Here is a 20,608-nt window from a genome sequence, read left to right on the forward strand (position 1 = left end):
AAAAGAATGCAAAACGTATTTTTTTTGTAATTATTTCAAGTAGATTAAATGTTGAAATGACAATATCTTAGATATATAGGCTAAATAAAAACATATTGTTAAAATTAACTTTACACTCTTTTTCACATCCACAGATTTTATTAGTATGAGAAAAATTTAAGTTCTCATCTTAACTGAAAAAACCTGGATACAAAATTATATATAGGTAGTTGATCACAACTGTTAGAAAGTGCCCAGCCATTTTTTTAAAAAAGTTTTTCTGTAAGCCAGTCAGAGAAAGACAAGTATCACATGATCTAATGCATATGTGGAACCTAATGGACAAAATAAACTGATGAACAAAAAAGATCCAGAGATACTGAGGCCCAGTGAACGAAATCGTGCATGGGGGGCGGTGTCCCTCAGCCCGGCCTGCACCCTCTCCAATCTGGGACCACTGACTCTTAACCGCTTGTCTGCCTGCCTGCCTGATCATCCCCTAACCGCTCCCCTGCTGGCCTGATTGCCCACAACTGCCCTCCCCTGCCAGCCTGATTGCCCACAACTGCCCTCCCCTGCCAGCCTGATTGCCCACAACTGCCCTCCCCTGCCAGCCTGATTGCCCACAACTGCCCTCCCTTGCCAGCCTGATTGCCCACAACTGCCCTCCCCTGCCAGCCTGATAGCTCCCAACTGCCCTCCCCTGCCAGCCTGATTACCCACAACTGCCCTCTCCTGCCAGCCTGATAGCTCCCAACTGCCCTCCCCTGCCAGCCTGATTGCCCACAACTGCCCTCCCCTGCCAGCCTGATAGCTCCCAACTGCCCTCCCCTGCCATGACCCACCTCCTCCGCCACGACTGACCTCCTCCATGCCGCATGGAGCCACGGGACCCCCAGGCTCACTGCACACAGCGGCCGCTGGGCTCCACCTCCGCTGTGCATGTGGCCATCTTATGATGGCCATCTTGTGACGACGTGAGGGTGTGACGACCACCTAGTCCAGTGGTCGGCAAACTACGGCTCGCGAACCACATGAGGCTCTTTGGCCCCTTGAGTGTGGCTCTTCCACAAAATACTGACTTCTGCGCATGGGCCATGAAGTTTCAATTGCGCTGTACATGTGCGCCCGTACGTGGTATTTTGTGGAAGAGCCACACTTAAGGGGCCAAAGAGCCGCATGTGGCTCACGAGCCGCAGTTTGCCGACCACTGACCTAGGCTATTATTAGTATAGATAGGCATAGTCCATGGACAGGACAGATAGTAGTTCAGGGAAGACCTGGGGAGGGGGTGGTAGCAGGATGGGAGGGTGTTTAATGGGGGGGAAAAAGGGGGACATCTGTAAAACTTTCAACAATAAAGATAAATTTTTTTAAAAAGTTTTTCTTTTTCAAATTTATTTTTAATTTTCAATTACAATTTACTTTCAATATGATTTTGTATGGGTTTCAGGTATATAGCATAGTGGTTAGACAATTATATATTTTATAAAATGTTTCCCCCAATAGCCCATATTTCCAGTACCCACTGGCACCATACATAGTTATTGCCACATTATTGATTATATTCCCTATGCTGTACTTTACATCCCTGCCCATTAAAAAAATTTTTTTTTTAAATGTGGCTTCTAGAAAATTTTAAATGACACATGTGGCTTGCCTTTGTGACTAGCATTTCTAATGGGCAGCCCTGACCTAGAAGGACAGTTTGCTCATTCATTTGTTCCCTCATTCATTGAATAGTCCTGGCCCCAGTGGCGATGGAATAGAGCAAGTAACCAGATAGACTTGGCTCCTGTCCTCATGTAGCTCAGTATTCTGGAAAGCTGGTGGGTTGGGTGTGGGAACGGACCCTAAGAAATAATTACTAAAATGACTCGATCATAAGACCCGAAACATGTAGGCAAGGAATAGACTGACATACCTTGATGTTAGGATGGGGAGACAAGAAGAGATAAACGTAAGAACTTATATACTTATATGCATAGCCCACGGACACAGGCACTAGGGTGGTGAAGACCTGGGGGGTGGGTAGGGGCTGGAAGGAGGTAAGTAAAGGGGAAAAAATAGGAGATATCCGTAATACTATCAATATATCTATATCTATCTCTATCTATATATATAAATAAAACAATTACTGAGTAGTTAATTAATCACCATAAATATTGTCAGATAGGAGGAGTTTTCTGTGACAGATTACACTTAAGGGCACCTAATCCTTGGGGGCCACTCAATAAATATTATTCATTCAATATTTATTGAGTGAAAGAATGAATCTGGAGGATTAGAGGAGGCGTCCCTGAGGAAAGAACTTGCAGGTAGAATGAGGAGAGAGTCAGGCGACATAATGGCAGCTTATGCTGTGGTCACAGGCCCTGCCATGCAGGTGGCTTTGGCTCCTCTCCCCTTTACACCAGAGCTGCCTCTGGTCAGGTTTCAGCTGACAGCTGTGCCAGGAGTTTCGTTGGATGAGTGGAAGTGCAGGGAGCGGTGTTCCTGGCATGGAGAGGAGTGGTCTGCAGGCACCAGGGGCATCTCAGGGCGCTGGGCAGGGGGAAGCACCTCAGCACCCCTCCTCCAGCACCACCCAGCACCAGCACCCCAGCACTCAGCCTTCAATGTCTCCCACATGGCAGCTTCCTGTGGCTGCCTCTCCCTCTTCTCTCCGCCCCACTAGTCTTGCCTCTGCAGGCTTTGCCTTTGACAGGTTTTTATTTTGTTGTTGTTTCTGCCCAGTATAAATGAGACCTCCAGTAGAGAGAATGACTTTTAAATCTTTTGTGACCCTGTAGTACAAAACATTCCCAATTTCTTCCCCTGAGCAGTTTTCATTTCTGTGGCAAGTTACAACAGAGCACTTATTCTTGTAGATAACAGTGTGGGCGCCAGGAAAGAGGGAGGAGGAGAGGAGGAGGAGGAGGAGAGGCAGGGGGTGGAGAAGGAGGGAAGAAGATGGGGGAGGGGGAGGAAGAGAGGGAGAGGGAGGAGAAGCAGGGGAGGGTTTGAGGAGGGGGGAGGAGAGGGAGGTGGAACCCATGCTGGTGGCTAAGTGGCCAGAATCAGCTGCCTTGTCACCTGCCTGAAGTGGGAGGGGGCTGGGAGCAGAGCTGGGCTGGGGCCAGAGGGCAGCTTTGGGCAGCCTGTGAGGAATGCAGGGCACCGGCCCGTGGCCTCAGGCTGGGCAGAGCCTCACATGTGCAGCTCCCCCTGCCCCAACCTTGTGTGTGATTCTTGGATGGGTCTCCTTCACTTCCTTGCATACCTGATCCCAGGTTGCCAAGTTACCCAATGAGCCAGAAAACAATAAAAGCACCATAAACCCAGCTGGGGGTGATTTGCTGGGTTCTGAGCCTGCCTTGCCTGGATCTTCTATTGGGCTTGAACACAAAGAGGGCTGCTGGGGGCTGGGGAACGGTGGCAGCAGGGAAATTAGGCACTGTGCCCTGAACCTCCTGGGCACCCAACACATACTTGTTAAACCAACGATAGGAGTTTGCAGTAAGGAATACCTTTTTCAGTTCATTTGCTACACAGGCACTACCTGGCAGCAGGTGCAGCCAGCCAAGCACGACATGTGGTTTGGTGAACAGTGTGTAGCGTTGTTCTAGGTCTGTCCTAACAGCCTGGGTCTCCGTTGGCCTGTCTCTCAGTCTCTTACTGTTCCAAGATTCTGTGATCCTTTGAAACATGCCTGGTCAGGGACAGGCTTCTGACCTGGAGGAGGGTGGTACTCCAGGGATTGTGTCTACCGGGTGGTGACTATTGCTCTTTGAGTGGGGTTTTCAGCGTCGGCACTGTTTTCATTTGGGACTGGGTGATTCTTTGTGGTGGGGGCATCCTGTGCACGGTAGGATGTCTAGCAGCATCGCTGGCCTTCATCCACTGGATGCCTGTAGCACCTCCCCTCCCTGCCCAACGGTGAGAAGCAAAGATGCTTCTGTCATTGCCCAGTGTCCCCTGGGGAGCCCCTGCCTGAGTGCACACTATATGGAAAAGCCCAGGATGCAAAGCAGCTTCTGCTGGAATAGATCAGACAGCACGCAGTGTTTGTGGCTTTATCGTCCCAGAACATTGTATGTAGCACAGATCAAGATTGCTCCTAGCGCTCACTGACTGGGGTGTGGGGAGCCCCCACCCCAGCACAGTGCAGCTCTGTGGGTGGATAACTGAACACGGGCAGCATCTGCCCACCGAGTGCCCTTCTGTCCACACGCCCCTCCTCCACTTCTTGTGCGGGGCAGTGGTTCTCAATCCTGAAGGTGCACTGTGCTCACCTGGGGGCTGTTAGAAAAACAGCATGCTTGCTGCACTGCCAGGGTTCTGATTTAATTGGTGAAGATTGGGGCATCCGTATCAGGTGGTTTAACGATATAGCCAGGGCAGGAAGCCCGAGGTGTGGTAAAGAGCGCGGGCTTTGCAGTGGACAACCTAGCTTTAGACTCAGCCGGCCAAACTTTCGGAGTTTATTGTTGACGAAATGGGGAATAAAAACATCTCCCTCCCTGATGACAAGAAAAGGAGGTAGCATTTGAAGGAAGTGTGAGGTGCATAATAAATGCTCATGTGAGGTGTAGACTAAGTGCTCAATAAATGCCCTCTCCTTTTGGGCCCGCCTTCCCTGACCGACTTCCTGTCTTCCTTTCCCACCCCCTTTTCCCTCTGGGTTCCACCTGGATCTCAGGCCACGCTTTGGTATCTCCATGTGGCTGATGGGGGGTTGCCTGTCTGGACTCCCTGTGGAACCACTTTAGTTCCCTGCACGTAGGAAGAACCAGTTTCTGCGCATTTTCAAGGTACGAGGCTCTGACGGCTCAGAGGGCTGTCCCGTGTGTTTCTGGAGAAGGCGATCTGAGGGGCAGCAGTGAGCCGCTGGGGTGGGTGGGTGGGTGGAGGGCGGACCGAGAAACACATCCTTGGCCTGGTCTGTCTCCATCACAGCCCATTATTTTTGTTTGTTTATTTATTTGTTTGTTTGAAGGGGGAGGCAGGTGGCTGCTGCAGACTTATACACAGTGAGTCTGAATCTGGGGTCAGCAAAAGGTGACGCGAAATGGAGAGGTTCCAGTCATCCTTTCACTCATTCATCCTTTTAAGTTATTTGCCTTTTAAAGGGCCCCCTGCCGAGGAGGCCCCGGAATTGGAACAATGCCTCGAACTAGTCTAGAGGGTGATAAATGGGCTCGGGAGAGAATGCTCTGTGGAGGTCCGTTGTGGAGGCTACTGGCCGGTCACAATGTTTAACTGGGGACAAGGGGCTCCTGTGAACGTAGCATCTGCGTCTGAGGTTTAGAAAATCCCCACATTTTATCCGGCAGAAATTCAGTCTCAGCTGCAAGGTGAAACAGCCTTGTAAATAAGCACCAGTGTTGCACGCTCACCAAAGTGTTTCCCGGTTTATTCTCCTTTGGAACCCATGCCTGTCAAATACGTGAGATGAATGGTCTTCAGAGGTTTACTAGGAAAGGTAGCCCTGGGAGGAGGTTTGGAGCCAGAACCTTCTCTGACCCCCCCCCCCCCCCCCCCCCCCCAGAAACCCACTGTAGACATTTCACTCCAGTGGTTCTCAGCCAGGGATGATGTTGGCCCTCAGGGAACATTTGTTGTCGCAAATAGGGGAGGTGCTACTGGCACCTTCTGAGTAGAGGACAGGGATGCTGCCAAACATTCTAAAAAGCACAGAACAGGTCTCCCCAATGAAGACGTAGCCAGTCCTAAATGCCAATAGAGCCGAGATTGAGAAACCCTGCACTAGACAAACCGGTGTCCTGGCTCAGTGCGGGCACGGGGATGCGAGGGCCGCCCTCACCTGGGAAACACGACCTGCTTAACCTGGTGATGCTCATGGTTAGATCTGAGCTCATGGTGACCGGACGATGACGGTGACAACTATACTAAGGGCTATTTCATTAGTACCTGCTCTGTGCCTGTCCAGAGCTGGGCCCCTTATAGACATCAATTCTCACCACAGTCTGGGATGAAGCAGATGAAAGAACAGAGCCTCAGATTAGGGAATTGCCTGGCCAAGTCCACACGACTAGTAAGCAAAGGAATCAGGGTTTGTATCCAGGTCTCATCCCTCCAGAGTGGGGTTTGCCTGTTCCCGAGATAACCTAGGGGCAGGGCAGTGGCTAAGCATCTGCCCCGTGTAAGTGAGACCTCCAGTCTCATATAAAAACTTTTTATTTTTTTATATTTCTTTCATGCAGCTTTGGGACAGATTTTGTCCAAGAGTTGGTTCCCCCCACTTCCCTTTAAGCTGTGACTTGCAGTGGATTAAGTCCTCACCTTTGAAACTTTGAACCTTACCTTGATTCATTTTTCACGTGCGGCGATTTTAGCCGGTACCTTCCGTAAGTGACAGTGATGTCATCACTCAGTGGGCAGATAACTCGCGGGAGCCCTCAACTCGCAGGCTGGCCCGGGAAAGTGGCTGCGGGGCTCCTGGGCTCTCTCTGGATGCTCAGCTGGTCCTCATCCCGCCTGGATGACAGGGCTCCTTCTCTGCCAGCTGTGAGGTCAGGGGAGCTGTGAGGTCAGGGGAGCTGTGAGGACAGGGGAGCTGTGAGGTCAGGGGAGCTGTGAGGACAGGGGAGCTGTGAGGACAGGGGAGCTGTGAGGTCAGGGGAGCTGTGAGGACAGGGGAGCTGTGAGGACAGGGGAGCTGTGAGGTCAGGGGAGCTGTGAGGACAGGGGAGCTGTGAGGACAGGGGAGCTGTGAGGTCAGGGGAGCTGTGAGGACAGGGGAGCTGTGAGGACAGGGGAGCTGTGAGGTCAGGGGAGCTGTGAGGACAGGGGAGCTGTGAGGTCAGGGGAGCTGTGAGGACAGGGGAGCTGTGAGGTCAGGGGAGCTGTGAGGACAGGGGAGCTGTGAGGACAGGGGAGCTGTGAGGTCAGGGGAGCTGTGAGGACAGGGGAGCTGTGAGGTCAGGGGAGCTGTGAGGACAGGGGAGCTGTGAGGTCAGGGGAGCTGTGAGGACAGGGGAGCTGTGAGGTCAGGGGAGCTGTGAGGACAGGGGAGCTGTGAGGACAGGGGAGCTGTGAGGACAGGGGAGCTGTGAGGTCAGGGGAGCTGTGAGGACAGGGGAGCTGTGAGGTCAGGGGAGCTGTGAGGACAGGGGAGCTGTGAGGTCAGGGGAGCTGTGAGGACAGGGGAGCTGTGAGGTCAGGGGAGCTGTGAGGACAGGGGAGCTGTGAGGTCAGGGGAGCTGTGAGGACAGGGGAGCTGTGAGGACAGGGGAGCTGTGAGGACAGCGGAGCTGTGAGGAAAGGGGAGCTGTGAGGTCAGGGGAGCTGTGAGGACAGGGGAGCTGTGAGGTCAGGGGAGCTGTGAGGACAGGGGAGCTGTGAGGTCAGGGGAGCTGTGAGGACAGGGGAGCTGTGAGGTCAGGGGAGCTGTGAGGTCAGGGGAGCTGTGAGGACAGGGGAGCTGTGAGGTCAGGGGAGCTGTGAGGACAGGGGAGCTGTGAGGTCAGGGGAGCTGTGAGGACAGGGGAGCTCGGGACCTCCAGGCAGCTCGTGGCTGGTGTCTGGAAAGACCCTTGTCATCCACGTGGCTGGTGTGACCCTGAGACCCCTCTTGGCAGCCGTGGAGAGGTCCCGCGGTACTAGGGTACATGGGAAATTGAAAGATGGAATATGATCGTTGAGGGTTAAGGTTTACACTCATGACAGAACCCGGGGGAGTCTGGGTGGGCCGTTTCCTGCCTGATCAGGGGCTGTGCTGGCTTCCTCAGGGCAGACAGAGTGAGCCAGGCCCTGGGAGATGCCGCTAGTGGAAGAAGCTCCAGTCGGATTTGTTTTCTGACTTGCTCTTTGTTTGAAAGCCTCTGTACACGTGGGAATTTGGGTTTCACAAGGAACAGCACACGTGTAAATCCATTCTTCAAAGCTCTGCTCGAAGCAGGCCCTCGGCAGAACTGTGATGTCTGTGAAGTCTGCTTTCTGGTTTCACAAGCCCCTCCCGGCAATGCCCCAGCTCACAGGCTCCTTCCCCTTTAGGAAACTTCCCTGTATTGTAAAGAGTGATGGTTAACATGTTACACTGAAAAGGCTTCCGACGGTACGATCTGACTACGTGACATTCTGGAAAAGGCAAAGCTATAGAAACAGGAAAGATCAGTGGTTGCCAAGGGCTGGGGCTGGAGGAAAGGGATGAGCAAGTGGAGCACAGAGGATTTCCAGGGCGATGAAAATACAATGTACGACACCATAATAATGGATACATGCCATACGTTTGTCCAAACTCATAGCAGGTACAACAGCAAGAGCGAACTTTCAGGTAAACTAAGGACTTTGGTGATATTATGTCAGTGTAGGTTCATTAGTTGTGACAAATGTACCCACTCTGATAGGGGGGTATTGATAATGGGGAAGCTATATTTGTAGGAGCATAAGCTTATGTATTTATTTATTTGTAATGTTTCAATGACAGTTTACTTTCAATTTTATTTTGTATTGGTTTCAGGTGTACAGCATAGTGGTTTAACAATCTTATCCTTTACAAAATGTTCCCCTCCCCCTCATATTTCTAGTACCCACCTGGCCCATACATAGTTATTGCAATATTATTAAGTACATTCCTATGCTGTACTTTCCACCCCTGTGACTATTTTGTAACTACCAATTAGTACTTAACCCCTTCACCTCTTTCACCCAGTCCTCCAACCACCCTCCCCTCCGGCAATAACCAGTCTGCTCTCTGTGTCTATGAGTCTGTTTCAATTTTGTTTGTTAATTTATTTTGTTCTTTAGATTCCACGCATAAGTGAGATCATATGGCATTTGTCTTTCTCTGTACTAACTTATTTAACTTAGCAGAATGCCCTCGAAGTCCATCCATGCTGTTGCAAATGGTATGAGTTCATCTTTTTTATCAATGGCCAAGTAATATTTCATTGTGTAAATATACCACCACTTTTTTTAACCACTCATCTACTGATGGGCACTTAGACTGCTTCCAAATCTTGGCTTTTGTAAATAATGCCACAACTTAGCGTTTTGGGTTTCTTTGGATAAATCCCCAGTAGTAGGATCATTAACTGGGTCAGAAGGGAGTTCCCTTTTTAATTTTTTGAGGCACCTCCACAGTGTTTTCCACAGTGCCTGCACCAATCTGCATCCCCACCAACAGTGCACCAGGGCTTCCTTTTATCCACATTCTTGCCAACATTTATTATTTGTGGATTGATTATAGCCACCTGAAAGCTGTCAATCTGTTCTCTGTATTTATGAGTCTGTGGAAAACTTTTTAGTTTGATGTAGTTTCATTTGTTTATTTTTGTTTGTTTCCCTTACCCAAGAAGATATATCAGAAAAGATACTGCGAAGAGAAAGGTCAGAGATTTTACTGCCAATGTTTTCTTCTAGGGGTTTTATGGTTTTGAGTCTTACATTTAAGTCTTTAATCCATTTTGAATTTATTCTTTTTTATTTTTTATTGTTATTGTTGAGAGTTTAACAGATGTCCCCCATTTTCACTGTTTCCCCGCCTCAACCCGGCTCCCGCCCCACCTCAGGCCTTCACGATATTATTGTCTGTGTCCGTGGCCTATGCATATATTTACATAAGTTCTTTGGTATATGGTGTAAGAAGGTGGTCTAGTTTCATTTTTTTTTTGGGGGGGGGGGCATGTATCTGTCCAGTTTTCTCAACACCATTTATTGAGGAAACTATCTTTACCCATTTGTATGTTCTTACCTCCTTTGTTAAATATTAATTGACTATATAGGCATGGGTTTATTTCTGGGCTCTCTATTCTGTTCCATTGATTTATATGTCTGTTTTTATGCCAGTGCCATGCTGTTTTGATTACTATAGCCTTGTAGTATAGTTTGATATCAGGTAGCATGATACCTCAAACTTTGTTCTTCTTTGCTGAGTCTATTTGGGGTCTTTTGTGGTTCCAAATAAATTTTTGGATTATTTATTCTAGTTCTGTAAAATATGCCATTGGTATTTCAATAGGAATTACATTGAATCTATTGATTGCTTTGGGTAGTATGGACATTTTAATGATGTTAATTTTTCCTATCCATGAGCACGTATATGCTTCCATTTATTTGTATCTTCTTCAGTCTCTTTTACTTCAGTATCTTATAATTTTCTGAGTACGGATCTTTTATCCCTTGGTTGAATTCATTCCTACATATTTATTTTTTTTGATGTAATTGTAAATAGGATTTTTTTAGTTTCCTTTTCTGGTAGTTCATTATTGGTGTATAAAAATGCAACTGATTTCTGAATATTTATTTTGTATCCTGCTACTTTAGTGAATTCATTTATCAGTTATAATTTTTTTTTGGTGGAATCTTTAGGGTTTTCTATATACAGTATCATGTCATCTGCAAATAATGCGAGTTTTACTTCTTTTCCAATTTGAATGTCTTTTATTTCTTCTTCTTGTCTGATTGCTGTGGGTAGGACTTCTAGTCCCATGTTAAAAAGAGTGGTGAAAGTGGACACCCCTGTCTAGTTTCTGATCCTTTTTTTTTTTTTTTTGTTAATGCTCACTGGAAGTTATTTTTTTCCACTGATTTTAGAGAGTACAAGGGAAGGGGAGAAGGGAGAGAGAGGAGAGAGAGAAACGCCGATGTGAGAGAGCTACACCAATTGGTTGCCAACTGTGGTGGGGAACCTGCAACTCAGGTACATGCCCTTGGCCAGAATAGAACCCGAGACTCTTCAGTTTGTGGGCGAATGCCCTAACTACTGAGCAACACTAGCCAGGGCTTGTTTCTGATCTTAAGGGAAACACTGGGACCATAAGCTTTTTGAGGGCAGATACCATCTTTGACATTTTTTACTTCCCTATCTCTTACCAATTGCATTCTTGACAATGCGAGGCACATAACAGTTACTAAAATAGAATTCAATGTTTTTATAAATACTACTAGAGTGCTGGTGCACAAAATTTGGGCACTGTGGGGAGTCCCTCAGCTTGGCTTGCGCCCTCTTGCAGTCTGGGAGCCTTTGGGGGATGTTCACGGGGAGCGGGCCTAAGCCAGCAGTCGGAGGCCGCTGTGCTCGCCATCCATGAGCCTATGGGAGTGCAATGACCACCAGGGGGCAGCTCCTGCATTGAGTGTCTGCCCCCTCATGGTCAGTGTGTGTCATAGTGACCGATTGTTCCACTGTTCGGTTGATTTGCATATTAGCTTTTTATTATATAGGATTATTAGCAGTCTATGGAGGCTGATGAAAAACTCTAATCATAACTATTTGGAAGGACCCTCTAAGTCACATAGAATACACCTTTTCTACATCAAAACACCATCTACAGTGTCCCTGTCATGACTGGTTATCACTGCTATTGTCCAATGACTCTCAAGGGATCAGTGTAGTTGCATGGTGAGGAGTAGCTACAATCACCCTCACTGCCCTTGAATCCTGGCTGAGCCTTTTGCTCTATATGTGCCTTTGAGGAAGTTATGTATTGTTCTGGAGCCTTAGTTTTCTTTGCTACAAAATGGGGATAGCGGTGGTGTCTCCTTATATAGGGTTGTAAAAATTAAATAGAAAAAATTGGTATACACATAAATTCATGCACACATAACATATACACATAACATATATACTATGTATTTTATATAGCTCTTCTGTATGTATACAGATAATGACATTTAGCACAGAGTCAGCAAGGGCAAACACTCCATCGGGGCGGCTATTATTACTCCAGAGACAGGTTATCCACTCTCCCTAAAGATGGACTCTTCACTTGGGAACAGCTGTTATGGTTAGCAAGTGCTTCAAAACCTGAAGGCTGGATCTTTTGTCCTCTGACTTCAACATAAAGGTTCAATATTGAAACTAGATTACAAATTTTATTCTCCCAAAGGAGTAATTGTTAAACGTGTGCTGATTTTGTTTGGCCTTCTGAAACTAGAGAGGATAATTCTTTTCCTTCCCATGATTTGCCTTCAAATAAGAGAAGTGAGTTGTTGCTCCTCAGCCAGTGTTTCCCAAACTGAGGAAAAAGTCTCTTTTTCAAGTCACAATGCTTACTTGGACATTAAAGGCTCTGAAAAATCCTGCAATAAATCATTCCCCAAGCTAAGGTAAGCGTGGAACCCTTTTGTCACGTGACATTTACTAATGTCCCTCTAATTTCCTGTACACATTTTTATTTGTTTGCCCTGTATTCAACAAGGTTTAGCTGTTGACTACAGATACTACCAATCTTGGAAATAAGTGCCTTATTTCAACAAAAAATAATTTAATACATTTTTAAACTTAAAAACTTGCCCTAACTGGTTTGGCTCAGTGGATAGAGTATTGGCCTGTGGACCAAAGGGTCCCGGGTTCGATTGTGGTGAAGGGCACGTACCTTGGTTGCAGGCTCCTCCCCCGTCTGGACCCTGGTTGGGGGCTCATGCAGGAGGCAACAATCGGTGTCTTTCTCTTACATCAGTGTTTCTCTCTGTCTTTCCCTCTCTCTTCCACTCTCTCTAAAAATCAATGGAAAAATATCCTTGGGAGAGGACTAACAATAACAACAACAACAAAAACAATAAATTTATCCTCCCACGTCTTCCTTTTGCTCTTTTCAGAAAGACCCTTTTCACTGTTGGCAAACCTGGGAAGACACAGAGCAGGAGGCAGAAGAGCTTTGCTCTCCTCAACCTGCTCTCCCCTCTTCCTCTCATCCGCGCCCCCCCTCTCAGAAGTAAAGCTCCTGTGTCTCGCTCCCAGCTGCTGTCATCGCAGTAGTAGATCAAGAAGGGTTACACACACAGGCAGAAACTTCCTGCCTTTCATTTCCCCACTGTTCTTGGAGGTGGGGTTTCCCACTGTAGAGGGATGAAAGTGCAGCATGAAAACTTAAAACCTGGACGAAGGACATGTTTCCACCAGAACCTTCTCCTCCCCTTTCTCTCCCCGTCACTCCTAAAAACTGGCTCCAAAGAAGAACAACTGCTCTGCTTAGTATGTGGGCTCCTCACACAGCTACTAGTAAAGCCTGATGTTGAGGAAAAGGTCAGTTCCGTGATGTGACAGCGCTCCTACTCATGGCGTCTGCCCTGACAGAGGAAGGCCCGCACTCCCTTTGCAGGCAAACTGTGCAATTAGGTTTGGGGGACAGCACATGCCCCAGGTCACCGAGCACAGACTTTCCATTTTACAGATGAAGCAGCTGTGGCCCAGAGAGGGTAAGTGGTTCAACCTACGGCACAAGGCAGAGATGACGTCCTCCTACCACTCTAATGGAACCTTTCTTTGCCGTCCTTTCCGCTCTTTTCTGTGTGTGGGTTGTAAGGACGAGAGGGAACAGTTGGCTTCACAAATCAGGTTTTTACCTTTCCCCACTGGCAGCCAAGAAATATATTGCTGGGCTTAAGGTCTTTCTCATTCATTCAATATATATTTATTAAGTGTTTACCGGATGTCAGGCATTGTGCCAGGACATTCTTCCGCTGCATCTGTTAAACACCCAGGGTTTATTTCCTTCTGATGCTGGTAGAATGAGGCCCAAGGCCAGTTGCCCGAGGTACAAGAATTGTCATTTTATATTTTCTGGTTCCCAGCACCAGACACTTTGGCCCCACTCACCAGAGAACTCTCACCGTGTTTCCAGCCTCTTGGTGTCCCTTGAACTGAGGTCTGAGTCTGAGCCCTTAGGCTCGCAGCGTTACAGAGGGGCCTGCAGAGTCTTTGTGTGGCCATTTCCTTGCAGGGGCCAAGGAGTGGTCCTCTTTCTTGAAGGCTGTGGTAGCACGGGATGGGCCTAGGGGGGTTGCCCTCATCTCCACAGTGCCAGGGCCTGGCTAAGTTGATTGGGGGTGTTCCCCCAATCCTTCCAGACTCCCAGGCTGCTATGAGACTGATGTTACAAGAAGGGGAAGGGAACAGAAGGTGGATGCTCTGGCCCTGGCTGGTGTGGTCAAGGGTTGAGCGTCTGCAGCTGGTTCGTTCCCAGTCAGGGCATATGCCTGGGTTGCAGGTTCAATCCCCAGTAGGGGGCATGCAGGAAGCAGGTGACCCATGTTTCTCTCTCTCTCTCTTCCTCTCTCCCTCTTTCTCTCTCTCTCTCCATCTCTCTCTTTCTTCCTCTCTCTCAAATAAATAGATGGAAGCCACAGTCTTATATATCTTACAGCTGGAATTGACATCCCATTACTTCTGCCATGTTTAGGGGAAAGGATTGCAAGAATATGAGTACCAGGAGTTGGCGATGATAGCATGACTGTGAAGAAAAGGAGTGACAGGGTAGGAGGATGCTGAGAGGTGACTTGATTGGCTCAAAAGTCCTGTCCCTTCCCAGCTGCTGAGGTACGGATTCTCAGCCACGGAGAAAGGACAGCCTGTGGTTAGACGGGAGGTCAAAGAGGACTTCGGAGAGGCAGAGCCCCTTCGTACTGATCCTCCTTATTGGATACCCTTGCGAGGTCCCTTTGTAAAGAGCCAGTGGGGAGGGGACGTGAGGCAGTGCTTAGGACAGGTCCCTCTTAGAGTGAGCAGACACCAACTTTCACAGCCAAAGAAAAGGTGATATCAGCTGGGTATACAGTCTCACCCCAAGTTACAATAAAGTAATAGTGGCAAAAAAGGGGGCCAAGCAAGTAATACCAGTTAAGTGGCAGGATATAGTGCCATAGGGACTGGTGAGGACTAGGGGAAAATGAAGAGTGAAGGCCCCATTAAAGGGGCCACATTGGCAATTGTTGCTACATCTTTATATTGTTAAAAAAATACTGAAATCCAGACTTTTAATTTACATTTCCTATTTGCAAAATGTTGCCAAATAATTAAAAAAAATTAAAGCCCTGTTTTGGTACACTGAAAACACACACACACACACACACACACACACACACACACACGTGGACAAAGTGACTCTGACAGATGACCTGCAAGAGATAGAGGCAGGATACTGCACACTTTTCTTGAGCAATATTTCTCCTTGCTGTTTTAGCTCGAGGGCCATGTCACAGAAGAAATAGGACAGGGAGGCATTGGTGCTTACGGAATGTTATGGAGTAAACTAATTCTAAAAAAAAAAAAAAATCATACCCACTTTTATCCTTACTTATTTAATCACAAAAAATGATGTCACCTTGTGTGAGTGTTGACCTCTCAGGAAATGATAAACTTCGTTTCAATGAGCTTCCTATAAAAAAGCAAAGAAATGTCCATGTCTTCTCAACCGGCTGCTTGAGGGTAAGGGGTGTTCTTCCTATTGCAAAGAGGAGCAAATAGAGATTCACTGAGGTTCCTTTAGGAACTGACCAGAAATCCTAAAGAAATTTACTTATGGAACTGAGACAGCACTAAGCATATCTGTGCTTGCACCCAAGTAAGTCTCTACATGAATAAAAGAGACATAGGTATAGTAACTGATAAAGACAGGAAAGCAAGAGGGATTTAGTTTAGACATAAGGAAGTACTTAGAGAATAAGAGAATTAGGGCAACTGGAACAATGGAGAGAGGCTCCAAGTTGTGTGAGTGTGTGTTAACCTAGAGTTTCTAAAACGAGGAATTAATAGCCGCCTGCCTGATATGCTCTGTAAGTGATCTTACCCAGAAAGGGGAGGGTGAAGGAGACACCCTCTGGATCCTTTTCCATCCTGTGATTTCCTTTTGGGCCCAGCAAACAAAGCCCCCCCCTCCCCCCCCCCCCCCCCAATTTACCAACTCACCCAAATGATTTACCAGCTGTCTTTTCCCCCCAGGAGGTAAACAGGCAATAAAAGAAATGAAATTCCTGTTTTTTATTACTTGACCCCCATAAATCATTACTCACTCTGGGTGAGCACTTATCTCTAAGGCATCACAAAATATTTAAAATGCTCTCTCCTTTATTACAAAAGAAATAGAGGAAATGAGCAAGAAAGCCAATGATGACGTGTCTTAGTGCAAGGACAATTCCATAAGCACTAAGACCCAGGGTGTGTGTGTGTGTGTGTGTGTGTGTTGGGGGAGTGAGGAATCTTAGGGGTTCTTTCATTTCATCCAATCTGTTCCAAACTTTTTCTAGGATTAGATTCACTTTTGAAACTTTAGGTCTTCCCAGAGCAGTGGCTAGATAAAGATCATATGGAATATTATTTTCCATATTTGGTTACTTATAAAGCCTATCTTGAACTAAAAGCTGATTGTGCCAAAATAGGGGGCTTTTGTGTGATGCTGGTGAGCAGGCGGGTGCTATCCCATCACCATGACAACAAGCATTTTTGCATTAAAGCAGGCTCCTCAGACCACATTACAACCACTTGGCCTGGAGGGACCCTCCTTCGAAACCTTTGTAGTCTCTTCCCTAAGTGTGGTTGTTAACATCTTCTGCACATAATCATTAACCATGTTCCCTAACAGATAATTACCTACTGTACTAAGCATTTGCTATCCCTGAGTGCTCTGTGAAATTCAGAGAGTGTAAGAGCTACTCCCGTATTACTTTACCCAGCCAAGAAATAAAAAGCAATTTGGCTTTTTGAAAGCTGGGAAAGTTTGCGTTTTTCACAAAAATATTGTGCTGATCCTGGTATGGGTGTATCTGTCAAGTGCGCCCAGCTGTTCTCCATCCCTGGCTTTGAGTCCTTGACGACCTCCCACGGGCAGCTTCTGAACCGCTCTGGGCTCCCTTCTCCTGTCTGTGTCCCCCTTTTTGCCACCGTGTCTGCTCACATAGTGAACTTCTAGTGCCAGTTTGTGTTTCAGATTTATTGCACTCACTTGCCAGGATAGATGGGGATTTTTTTTTCTGTTTACAGGAGTTTTCCCCCTAGATTTCTCTTTATCACCTACATCATTCCTTAAGACTCCCAAGGCTCATGTCGTTATGCAGAGAATTCATGTCTCTCTAATGACTCTAGTTTGCCCAAGAAAATCTCTTGCTAAGGAGAAAGCCCTTGTTTTATCTTTGATGGGCACATTCAAAATTCCAGGGAAGTTAGATGAAACATGTTAAAAAGCGAGTGAGTGAGAGAAACAAGGGAAGAAAAAGGAAAACTCCAAACTCCAAGCCATGATAGAGATTGATCTTTACCAACATCTTTCCAAGGCTTTGATTAAAGCATTGCACTAGGTTACCATGTTGTTACACAAACAGGATGCACAATGGTTATGATGACAAAGAGGGCTTAGGTGTTCTAGAAGTTACCTTGCTGGGGCGCCTAGATGGAGGGTGCAGCAATACCCTTTATTAACTTGGGCTGTCTCTTGCAGGTTAGGGGTGGGGCCACGAAGAAGACTGTCAATCACACAACATGTTTACTCTGTGCCCTGCTCATCTTTCTTTGCTGGTTAAGTTGACTATAAAGAGCTTCCAAAACTACATGGGTGCCCTATTTTCTGAACTCCAAGTCGGGACCCATGGCTAAGCCATCATACTGTGGGCGGTAGAATCAGTATCTCCAAAGCCCTGTGACTGCAGGAAGTAGTCAAAGCCCTACCCTAAAGGGAAAGAGGCCCAGGAGAGGATGCAAGAGGTCAAAGGTCAGCCTGCTGGATGGGGGTGTATGGGGATGACTTGAGGAAGGGCTGAATGCATATGTGATATGTATTTGATGTATAATGTATATACACTGCATATAGTATATATAGAATTGTTTTTTTAAATGAGCCACTCAAGCTTTTGAAGTAGCTGCTGGCTAGGCCACGTCTATCTCCTCGCTTAGCTCTGGTTCCAGCAGCCTGGTTCCTACAGCGTTACAGCTCCCTTTTGTCCACCTCCCTCCAAAAAGCCCAGGAAATGGGGCCAATCCCCTTGTGCTGTATCCAGGCAAAGCTTCTCTCATAATGAGCTCCCCTGTGAGGCAGAAGCCTCGGCCATGAATGTCCAATAGTGAACCGAATTATACGTTTCTTCTTTCCAGCTGAGGGTTGTTTATTTAATATGCTCCTGCCTTCCTACTGGCAGCATAAAACTGTGCATGGGGAGAGCATCCTGGGCTCTGATTTTGTGTGAGCCTGTGCGCGCGTGTGTTTGTGTGTCAAAACTCCTCTAGTTAGCACCACCAGGAGTAAAGTTTCTTTTGGGAGGAGATATTGAGTTGGGGCACCGAGACTCTATCCCATCATGTTTCTGAAGGCCTAAGGCAGAGGAAATTCTTGACGTACAGAATATAATTATCCAACAATGGAAGATGGCCAAGGTGCTGGAGCTAAGATTTCCTGTTCTCACACACGCTGGGATATTTCAAGAACCTCCCTGTCATAACCAATTGGACACAATTTCCAGGGATGAATGACAATGTGTGGGGCAGGAAGAGAACAGCTGGCTGCTTGGCCAATCTATTGTTCTGCATTAATTTTCCTTTTTCTTTTCTTGGTGAGAGCCCTGGTGATGAACTTATTTACAATCACTCTGCCTGCCACATGTCAGTTCAGAAATATTCCGACGCCATGCGGCATTCGTTATGTGGAGTGGGATCTGGGCCAACCAGTTGGAGCCAAGGAATGTGGCTACGCTTTATTCATTGGCAAAATTAATAACCAGTCGCTGTGACTTGAGCCAGTCAGAAGGCACATTCATAGCAGTTCAGGGCCTCTGGGATGAACTGGCCCAGCCTTTGATTGGCTTCAGCCACAAGCTAGTTCTGTTGTGTACACCAATCACCATGTGATGGTCCACAGGGGCACTCCTGTGGCTCTGCATGGGAACCCATTAGATAAACCGATTAAATCTGCATTAATCACAGGGCCCAGTGTAAGTGCTGTGGGTGCCCTTGAATATTGCTGGGAGGATCAATTGCTTTGGCTTGGAAAAATAAATGCATTTCTGTCATTGTTGGAAGCTATTACCTGGTGAGGACATTCTACTACATTGGTATTACCTTTATTTAATGAGCACCTGAGGAATACATTCTGCCCACAGCCCCAGGTATATGCTATTCAGAGATGGAAGCAGGCAGAAAGAGAGACTGAGTAACATACCAAGTCTTTTCAGTGGCTTACAAGACTTGACATTACTGACTCCTATCTCTCGGATAATCCTCTACCCCGCTCCCTTCATGCCCTCATCACCCTTGATGCCCTTCTTTCCTGCCTAAGGATTTAGATATCATCAGCTTGGAATGCTTTGCTGAGCCCCCCTCCTCCCCAAGGTATTTGTATGACTGGCTCTTTCTTGTCATTCACAGCTCAGTTTAAACGCTACCTCAAAAAAAACAACAACAAAACAACAACAAAAAACACGCTACCTCAGCAGGGAGACCTATCCTAATCACCGTATGGTAAGGCCTCATTCATTGACTCCATATTACATCATCCTTTTTAATTTTTTCCATTGCCACCTGAAAGTCCTGTCAGTACCTTATTTGTCTGTAATGTGGCTCCGCCGAGTTCACTACTGTATCCTCAGTCTCTAGCACCATCTGGCACACAGTAGGTGCTTAACAAACATGGTTTTGTGAATGAATTTTTCTGACTCCTGTAACCGTTTTTGGATAAGTCAGGGGACATATGGTTCAGAGTCAAGTATGCGTCACCAAAGGGCTTGAATGCTGCTTCTAGTCTGGACCCTGCCCCTAACCTTGGGATGGCTTTGGGCAAGCCACTCAGCCTATTTGTGCTAATTGACCATTTTGGAACTCCTCGGCTCTAAGCCAATGTTTCCAAATGCTGCTTTGGGGTTGAAAGGGGAGCAAGTTGGATAATTTCTATTTTAATCATTAGAGTTTTAACCTTGAAGGAGATGGAACAGGCTGTGCCCTAGAAGATTGTCATAGAGTGATATGGGGAGGGGATACCTATTAGGGGACCAGTCTGCAAATCATTGAATGGCTCCCGCACTATTGAACAGGCAACATTCCCCCCTGGGAGACTGGTTTTCTCTCTTTGGTGGCCTGTGGCCCACTGAGTACTTACAGGCCAGTAAAAGCAGTTTATTAGTAAATGAGAACGTGGACACTCACCCTGGGTCGGCTCCTGCCTGGATCCCACGTCTAGTTCCTCTCGTGGAGCTTGTGAAGGAGCCTGGGCGGCGCTACAGGGAGACACTAAGCTCTGTGCCCCTCTCCTGTGGTGGCAGAAACCTATACTGCTGACAGCCTTCACCCCTTATCTTTTTTTTTTAAAGCAGGAAGTGTGTACCTGCTGGTCACAGGCGCCAGCAGGCAGCACAGTGGCCTGCGTGGGTTGGTGAGCAGCACAGTGGCCTGCGGTGGGTTGGTGAGCAGCACAGTGGCCTGCGGTGGGTTGGTGAGCAGCGCAGTGGCCTGCGGTGGGTTGGTGAGCAGCGCAGCGGTGCAGGAGGTCACATTCTGCAGTCGGTGGTTCTTCACGCGGACAGCACCTGTGAATTGCCTGAGAGGCTTTTGAAGTAATCAATTTAAGGCCCCAACCCAGAGACTCCTAGTTTTCTCTTTTTTATCCTCATCCAAGGATATGTTTATTGAATTGAGAGAGAGAAAGAGAGAGAGAGAGAGAAAGAGAGAGAGAGATTGACCAGTTGCCTCCTGTACGCACCCCAACTGGGGATGGAACCCAAAACCTAGGTATGTGCCCTGGCTGGGAATAGAACCCACAACCCTTTGGTGCACAGGATGATGCTCCAACTGAGTCACCTGGCCAGGCTCACCCCTTATTCTTACCAAACATTTTCAAGTTTAGGTAACCTGAGGAGCAGATGCGTGAGGTTGGATGGTCACGCTGTTCCCAGCTTTAAAAGGCCCTGCACCTTGCCCTGGCCAGTT

The sequence above is a fragment of the Myotis myotis genome, unplaced genomic scaffold (assembly GCF_014108235.1).
Source record: "Myotis myotis isolate mMyoMyo1 unplaced genomic scaffold, mMyoMyo1.p scaffold_m19_p_1, whole genome shotgun sequence".
Taxonomy (NCBI): domain Eukaryota; kingdom Metazoa; phylum Chordata; class Mammalia; order Chiroptera; family Vespertilionidae; genus Myotis; species Myotis myotis.